At 38.2% G+C, this 9,276-nt stretch overlaps 1 pseudogene; it reads left to right on the top strand.

Annotated features, from left to right (window-relative positions):
* Positions 1–7,409: 7,409 nt before the first annotated feature.
* The window catches only part of LOC114108405 (serine/arginine-rich splicing factor 10 pseudogene), a 135,685-nt pseudogene continuing 133,818 nt past the window's right edge, over positions 7,410–9,276 (top strand).

Here is a 9,276-nt window from a genome sequence, read left to right as displayed (position 1 = left end):
AGAATTCTGGCTGATTCTTTTCCTATTTAAATGAATATCCTTCTTGAATTTTCACCTTTCCATCCATAGTACTAATACCATTCATTCTCCTATGTGCCTGGATTTGAAATCCTGACCCTGTCCCTTCTCTCACCCAATTAGCCACCAACCTCGGCTTAATAATCTTTCTTCACTGTGTTCTTTCCAAATGGGTCACTCACCACAGTCTCTCAGTATTTTACTGTTTCCATGGCTATTCAACCTTCCCAGGTCCGTGAGACTGATATTTGAAAAATATTTTTCCCAAACTTAAAAACATCCAGGGGGTGTTCACTGCCTACAGGAGAAAACACACACTGTGTTCCTTAAGGGCTCAAAGTCGTCCATGGTCCAACCTGCATATTCTTCCTCTCCACTCTGTTCCCTTCCATACCTAATTTCCATACCCTTATTTTCACATGTGCATGACATTTGACTTGTATTTCTATCTTCCCCGCTGCCATGATTCTATTCTCTTCTGGGAAATCTTCTGGGATGCCCACTTTTTGTTCCTCTGCCTCAATCAACTCAATAGTATCTCAGCTTCCAAGTGCTTCTACCAAACAGTCATCTCTTCTATATTTCTGCTCCCACAGAAATATCACCAATTGCTAAACATCACCAGTTTCTTTTATCACCTGCTATGTGCTTTATCCACATTGCCTGCCATCCAATACCACTTCCTTGCAACGTGGGATATGTTACCCTCCACACAGAGGCTGGAAGAGCTAAGACACATGCCACAGACCTCAGGTTTCTGAGTGATAGAGGTGGGAGTTAAACCAACCAGAAGATATGCTTTGTTCATAACTCTATTGCTGCCTGGAGCTTACTCCCAATTTAAAATTAGCATCTGCTATATGACATTAACATTTTAAAATATTTGTATGAGAATCCCTTCCCCCTTAAACTATGAGCTTCTAAAGACCATCATTTTATGGCCCCCAAATCATATGCACCCATAACTGTGCATAACTGAGGTCTAGTCCCACAGAGAAGCCAACAGTTTGACACAACTCATTGTAATCATGTGCCTCACAAATTCCCCATGCCCTGTCCCGTCTGAAAAAAGGTATACGGATGTTCATTCAGATCGAAAGGAGCATCACTGTTCATCAGCCACGTTATTATAGTTTGCAAAAAGAGTGAAAATATTGATTTCAGTGTTGGGGGCTTTCTACAAGTGTATGTATATATTAGCACTTAGTGATATTCTTGTGGCATTCTGGAATAGATTCACTCACCTCCTTTTGTATTTTTACCTCTGGAATCAATATGTCTGGTCACCAGTTTCTTTTCGTTGTCACTGTTCTGCTTTTGTCGGTCACAATGCTTTTTTTCCATCATTGGGGACACTGCTGTGTTTTCCTGGTGGGATACCCACTACGTGTTTGGACATTACAGCAACACTGATGTAACTGCCACTCAAAGCTGATCACCTATAATAATGGAGGAAGCTGACATTTGGGACTTTAAAAAAAATACTATTGCAGGTGACTCTTTTGTCCTGCATCACATTCCTCTATTCATCTAAATTTTGGAACTAGCCTGTTCATTTATACCCTTGTTCCTGGGGAGAAAATTTTAGGAAAGATTTTTTTCCAATAGATAAGAAAAAAGAATGTTCATAAAAAGACCAATGATAAACATAAAAGATACTGTGTTGAAATAGAGGTATTTCTAGGCCAACGTCAAAAAAAAAAATGAGACTATCGAGGTCCAAGCAGGCAGCTTTGTCCTTGATCTTTAACTGGCCTATGTTGGTTTGGAAATTCTTTCAGGCTTCCCTCTTTCATGGGCTTTCTGGGTCCCTTGGGCTCCCTCCAGTGAAAGCTACCTTTTGTTATCCCTCTCACTCTCTCTCTCTAGGGCTCTTTTCCTCTGCGATCCCAAAGAAGCTTTTATCTCCTGTCTCGTTTTTTAGAACTTAACTTTTCTCTTTCATGCAACTTGGCAGAAACCCCCAAAGACTGAAGATCATGGTCTTTGTGTGTGTGTGTGTGTGTGTGTGTGTGTAACTTTGTGTGAATCTTTGTAATTATATTCTCAATCAGACAGGAGTCATTTTCTTCACAACTAAGCCCCCGGAGCTCCCCTCTAAAATTTACGACTTGCTCCTGAGTCAAACGGCTGTAACTTACTAACTTACTAAATGCCAAGTCTACAAGAACATAATTACTTCCTAAGCATACGTACAAAGTGTTTTGCCACACACTTTGATTTCATCATCTTAAGCGAAAGAATCCAAGTGAATTCCATCTATTCCCAGCATCCCTGAATCCACAAGTCTACCAGGAGAGGTACGGTGGTGTTTGTATTTCATTTCGATTGATTTCTTGGATAAAAACGAAATGTGGAATCCAAAAATAAAGCCAACCGTGATTCGGCTGTCCTTGAGCATCTATGCTGTGAGATTCTGTGTTAGATGCTGCATGATGAGGATATAGAATCTTGTTAAAATATAAATGGTTGGGATAGGAAAGGTAGCAGAATACAACAGTCACTAATATGGCATTATGTAAAAATGTGGATGTGTAACCGATGTGATTCTGCAATTTGTATTTGGGGTAAAAATGGGAGTTCATAACCCACTTGAATCAAATGTATGAAAGATGATATGTCATGAGCTTTGTAATGTTTTGAACAACATATATATATATATATATATATATATATATATATATATATATACACACACACACACACACAAATGGTTACTCCACCTGCCCTCACTCGGAATGTTTGGAGGCTTTGTAAAGCTTGCAATGAAAGAAAAGGAAAGAAAGCATAAAGGGGAAGAAATTGATAATAGTAATGGAGGAGAGAATGAAGTCAGGCATCTTTGGTGGATATTAATACTCTATTTCATGGTGCAGGATGCCAACTGCCTCTAGCATTGTAATGACGGATGCTCAAAGCCTCATGTTGGACGGGTGTGAGGCAACATATACCAGAGTCTTTTTTGTTCTCTGAGTGGCTTGGCCATCCATGGTGGGGGGATACACGGCCTCTCTCAAAAATCCGAACATAGTCTTTACAGGCATTCTGTCGGCATAACAGCAGATTGTTACCATACAAACATCATTAACCACAGGCTGTGGGCAAAGCTAATCCTGAGTGCGTTGTAACCCATTGGAACCAGGAAATCCGAGCTGCTGCTAATAGGCTTCCAGCAGCTGGGTCCTTCACCAGTTTTGGCCCAGTTTCCACCCATGATAATAGGGCTCAACTCCTTCTCTGGTTCTTCTGTTTGGTTTGTGTCAGGGGATTTTTCACTGGGTGAAAGAGAAATTGTGGACTGAAATTTCTGTTTTCTCCCCAGAAAATACAGTGTCAGAACTGGACAGGGATCCTATAACCTTAATGTTTGATCATCATTCCTATGTGAATACTGAGGCTCTAGAGAAGGAGGGGTCTTGTATGAAGCGATACAGTGATTTTTCTGGCCATACCCCATTTCTCAACACCACTTGTCTCGATTTATTCTGTTCAGTAGATCTGGGTAGCAACAGATCTTCTCTTAGATTTTTTTTTAATTTCTTACATACATGACAATAGTGGATGCATTACATTCATAATTATCCATTCACAGCACAATTTTTCGTAACTCTGTATAGTATGTTCACGCCAACTTATGCCATTATACATGAGCTCTCTTATTTTTTTTTTGCATTACAATTCTTAATACACCTTTATAGCACATTTTTTTCTCTTAGATTTTAATTCAGCTCTTTCTTCTTGTAGATTTCTTCCTAGAAAAATAAATTAAAAAATTTTCTGTGACTCTGATCTTTTTTATAATATTTTCTGAACATAGTCATCCATGGATTGATTGCTCCATAAAATAGGTCTCAAGGGAAAGAAAAGGACTAACAGAATTAAAAGACAGAATAGAAATTTCTGGAAATGTGTGCCCAGATACTGTGTCTAATGGATATCAGGGACCAACTACAGACTAGCTGTGATAATCAAAATCATAATGAAAATGACTCTGGATGTCTGATTTCAAAACTTATTTACTCATTAAATAAATAAGATATGAAGGCTTCTAATGTGTAAGATATTGAGCTGGCTCTAGAGATAGGTCATCCATTATTTTGTCTAAGAAAGTCAGATTTCTATGGCAGAACCCGGGTCACGGATCTGCAAGATGCAAGCTGAAGAATTTTATGGATATAGGAATGGAAGTTTAGATATTGAATGGTCTGAGAAATAATAAATACCACATGCAGATGAGAAAATTTATCATAGAAATGGCAATTCTTGCTTTGGACATTGACAGTAGCAGAGAGACCCCGGAATTCAGAAGATCTGTGAGAAGACTGTCGGTAAAAGAGCAAGATGAAACAATATTGGTACCCCAGTTAACAGAATCTGGACAAGTCCAGATTGCACATTATGACTAGGTGAGATGGTGATGGCTGGCTTACTGTCTTTTCCCCTTATGTTAAGAACAACACATGGAAACATAAAAATACTAATAATTTTTTTTTTTTACAAAAACACTTCATGTGAGATATGTTATAAGCTCTGGAGTGATCTACAAAGCATCATTTGTGTGGAATTTCACTTCACATAATAGCTCTATGTATAAGAAATGAAACTGGTTAGCATTATTCTGTATGTTTGGGTATGTATTCTTTCCTCTGGGCTGAGTTCTTCTTGATTCTTTTCATCATGACAATAAGGGAAATTTTCAAAATTCTAGGAGCCAACCTTATAACAGTCTCTAGCTACAAGGTTTCCTGTTATAACTTAATGCAATTCACTTTACCAGGATGTGGGTATAGCTCAGTGGTAGAGTATTTGCTTAGCATGTGCAAGGCCCTAGGTTCAATTCAAAGTACTGAAAAAAATCCCCTTTACAAAACCCAGAGGAATGCTACCATTAACTCTACACCTTCCATGCATAAAAAGAAAAAAAAAAGGAAAATACTAATAGGTCAAATAGATTGAATGTTGGAGATGGTTTAAGTTTATCAATGATGGGGCTGGGAGCACAAAGGGATTTTTCCCATGACCACATAGCCAATCTTTTACATGACAATTTCTTATTGGCCTCTTTTAAATATTTTCTTGGTGCAGAAAATGTGATTATGGAAAATTACATTTCCTAACTTATTTGAAGCACCTAAGGTCAGTTTTATTGGTACAGTTATTGATATCACATAAACATGATTTCTAAACAAAAAGAGATTTTCAGAAAAGAAATTGCAGATATAACATCTTTATTCCTTGTTATAGCTATGAAGCCCATTTTCTGTAAAGGCACTTACAGTTTGCCTGTATACTTACAAACAATATGAAATACTCATGTTGGTTAATACACTTGTTTTACATAAGAAGGAAAAATAATTACATTGTGATGTCAAAGAGTTTTCGTGCAAACAAGAACATGTTTTGGCTGATTTTCTTTGGTGGAACATGAAGCATTGGGGAATAAAACATATTTCAGCATCAAATTTGTAATTTCTAGTTCTTATGAAAATCTCCTCTTTGGGGATATATGGTAGATTAAGTAGTTATTCTGAAACTTTTTCACTACCAAACACAAATTCCAGGAAAAAAAATACTGATTGAACATATTTTTAAACACATAGATGAAATTGTACAAGAGCAAAGTTATTCTCCTGAAGGCAGAAAAAATGTGGGTGCATAGATCCTGGGAGCTAAGGCCCCTGGAGCCACTAATTGCCTGCAACATCTACTGATGTGAGAAGTCTAGACTTTGGCATTAATGACTATATGCAAATCAGAGGCAAGAGACAAATCCCTTGGCCTTTGCAGGAGAAGAAAGCAGATCAGAGAACCCAACATGTATCAGGAGCACATGATGGCATATATTCTTAAGACAAGGATCCATCAGGCAAATTCCAGGGGAGCCTATGCTTGGCTGTGGATGGGAGGGGTGATGAGGAGAGTTTCCTCTAAGAATCCACAGATATGGCTGGTTTCTCAGGGGTTTGTACACTGAATTCTCAGTTTTTATGTAGCCCGATATTGTGAATTTTACTTAAAAACAAATCAGATTTGGCAGACTTTTCCCAAAACCTGGGGCAAAAGCAAATACTGTTCCTTCATTACCTCAATACAGGCCTAAGAAGAATTTCCACTGATAGAATTTAAGCAAATGTATGCTGACAAAAAAAAAATGTGAAATATATAAGGTCACCAAGCATCATGATTGACAACAGAATAAGCAACAGAGTTATATCTTAAAATTTTCATATTAAAATTATAGGATATAGATATAAAATATATAGGCTTAATATGTTTAAATATAACTGTAAATAAAAACTATGAGTAAGAAGCAAGAGACTATCAAAAATCTCAAGGCAGTTTTTAAAATATATATATATTTAAAATTAAAACTCAGATCTTGGACTGAGGTGAAGAGAAGATCATGAACTAGAAAGCAGACCTGTAGGTATTAAATGGAAAGATTCACAGAGAGAAAACACATCAGAAAGAAACTGAAAGAGGTATTGAGAGACATGAAAGAGCAAGAATGGTTAAACATGCATGTATTCAGAGTTCTAGTTGCTTAATAAAAAGAAGAGAACAATAAATGTTCAAAGTTCGATGATTGAGAATTTACCAGAATTGATGAAGAGACTGACTCCTTAGATTCAAGAAGCCTGATAAACTTTATGCAGGAAAAAAAAACAAGGAAACCCACACTTAGTTGTATCATAGTAAAATAATAAGCACAAAGGAAACAAGCCTAAGGTTAAAAAAGACAACAACAAACGTGTTATTTACAAAAAAGCAAACAAACTAATATTTGAATTCTCAATGGCAATAGAGATACCCAGAAGTTTGTGGTATGATGGGGAAAAAAAAATTATGCATCTAGAATTATGCTTCCAGCTGACCTACCTTTCTAAAACAAGATTTGAGCCAAGACATTTTCTGATTAGCAAAATCTTACAGAGTCAATCAGTATAGACTTGCATTATAAGAACTTCCAATATTTACTTCAGGAAAAAAAGAAAGTTGAGACTATAAGGGATAACAAGTAAAGAAAATGGTACTCGTTGGTACATCTACTGATGGTACAAGCAACATAGCAATTGTATCTTATTTATTGAATTAAAAACACAGAGCTAAACTACCGCACAATAATATCACATAAGCCACATTGGTCATTCAGAGTAAAAATAGTTTAAGTACTCTATATTTTCAGGAGGAAAGTAAAGATTGACTTAACTGTATGCTAAAAATTAGCATGTTAACTCTGTCAAAGATAGACACTAAAAAACATAAACGTGTGCAAATTCCAAATCTGGAAAGGAAAATAAAAACAGAGTATTAAGGAAAATACTTCAGTCCTTCCAAGAGTAAGAGAAGGGAAGGAAAAGGAAATAGAAGAAATTAATACTCCTTAAACAATGAAAAAGAAGGAGGAGGAGGAGGAGGAGGAGGAGGAGGAGGAGGAGGAGGAGGCGGCAGCAGCGGCGCATCTAGGGTGTACAGACCGCTTATTTAGGAACTGACCCATGGAAGAGAAGTGTTATGTAGGAAAGGGCAAAAAAGGGAATGATGGTAGAAAGTCAGTTCAGGATCCATAATTTGCATACCTGCCATTGAATCCCTACAGGCATCCTCTGAGGAGCCATGAAGCACATACCCCAGAGCTGTCCACCTGGGCATGGAAGAGGGGAGGGTTTATTTTCTGGTTTCAATCCATTACCCATTGGCCAGGGGGTATGAGCTGCTTCCCACTCCCAAGTTTGTGCATGCATCACAACAATGAGAGTGTTCTCAGAGGCATCCCATGTGGTGGCAATGGAGACTCCGCAGAGGAAGAAAGGAAAGGAACTTAGCTGAGGTGGGTTGTTATCAGGATACACAGGTTAAATCTGGGTGGAGCAGGTTGCCATGATTACTAGAACAAAATAGTGGATTAGCATGATGTAAATCTGGGTGCAAGAGAGGTGTGATAGAAGCACTGAGAGGGAGTAAAAATAAGATGGTAGAAATGAACCTGAATGTATCAGAATCCACAACAATGCAAATAGGCTCAATCTTTCGGTTAAAAGAGATTTAAACATTGGTTCTAAGTTCTATGGCAATTTGCAAGAGATAGGTTGCTTATAAAGACTCAAAAGAGGTGGCAGGGAAAGGGATGGGAAACCTTCTCCCTGCTCATCATTACCATCTCTCCGGGGTTGTTTCTTTTGTCTGCCGACCCTGCATGGCTTGCTGGCTGGGAATCTTGGTCTGTCTTTTCCCATTGGGCATGAGAGTTGGAAGGAAAATTAGGAATCTTCTTTCCAAATAGAGACTGAGACAAAGCAAAGAGAAAGGACCTATTCAAAGTCACAAAAAATGACAGAGGTTGACCTTGAACTAGAAACTGGATATATCAACTCCAAGTCAATTTTCCCGTTAAGTACAACAGAAATCGACCAACTTTGAATGGAAGAGGTCAGATATTTTAGTCTTCTCAGGCAACTAGGTCTCCGTTGTACTACTCAAATCTGCCACTGTGGTAGAAAAGCAGTTACAGATGACATGTAAAAGAAAGACCATGCTGTATTTCAATAGAATTTTATTTACAAAAGTGTCTGGATTTGGCCCATGGGCCAGGGTTTGCTGACCCTCATGCTACCCCATGATTTATTTTCTCACTTATGCCAAAATTAATACAGAGCAATAGTTTCATCCTTAGTCCACGTCTCCAAAGAGAATCTCAGCCTCCCATTCCAAATGGCACTCAGATTTTGTCTCAGCAAATGAGAAATAAGTGAACACCTCTTCCTCCCTAGGTGACGAAGAAAAAGAAAGATAGAAAACAGAAATGGGTGCTGACCTTTCTGTTTCAAATGGCCATTTGAGCCTCATCTTGACTTCTGTCTTCTCCCAGATTCCCTTGCAGGGTGCTGTCCCAGTTACCTGATGTGGGGTGTCAAGGTCATTCCAGGACACTCTTTGCTCCATACTCAGGTTCCTTCAGGTTTAGGCCATCAGCTTCCCCACAGCAGATGAACACAAAAGGGACCCCCAAGTCTACAATAGTGCACCTTTCCCTCTTTCCCATCTGTCCAGAATTATAGACATCCCTCCTTTTATTTTACATGTATTTTATAATATTTCCACAAGGGTCATAGATTTTTTATGACAGAAAGAGGGGGAGGGAGAGGGAGGTCTTCAGTATTGCCACAAGAACCACTTTGTTATCCCCTCTTCCATGAGCCCCAGACATGACAAAGGATGATTTTTTTTTACTCTTGTTAAAATGCAAAAATTGGCACC

This window comes from Marmota flaviventris, chromosome 17 (assembly GCF_047511675.1).
Source record: "Marmota flaviventris isolate mMarFla1 chromosome 17, mMarFla1.hap1, whole genome shotgun sequence".
NCBI classification, from domain to species: Eukaryota; Metazoa; Chordata; class Mammalia; order Rodentia; family Sciuridae; genus Marmota; species Marmota flaviventris.
The sequence above is the reverse complement of the archived record's forward strand: the minus strand, read 5'-3'. Positions and strand labels throughout refer to the sequence as shown.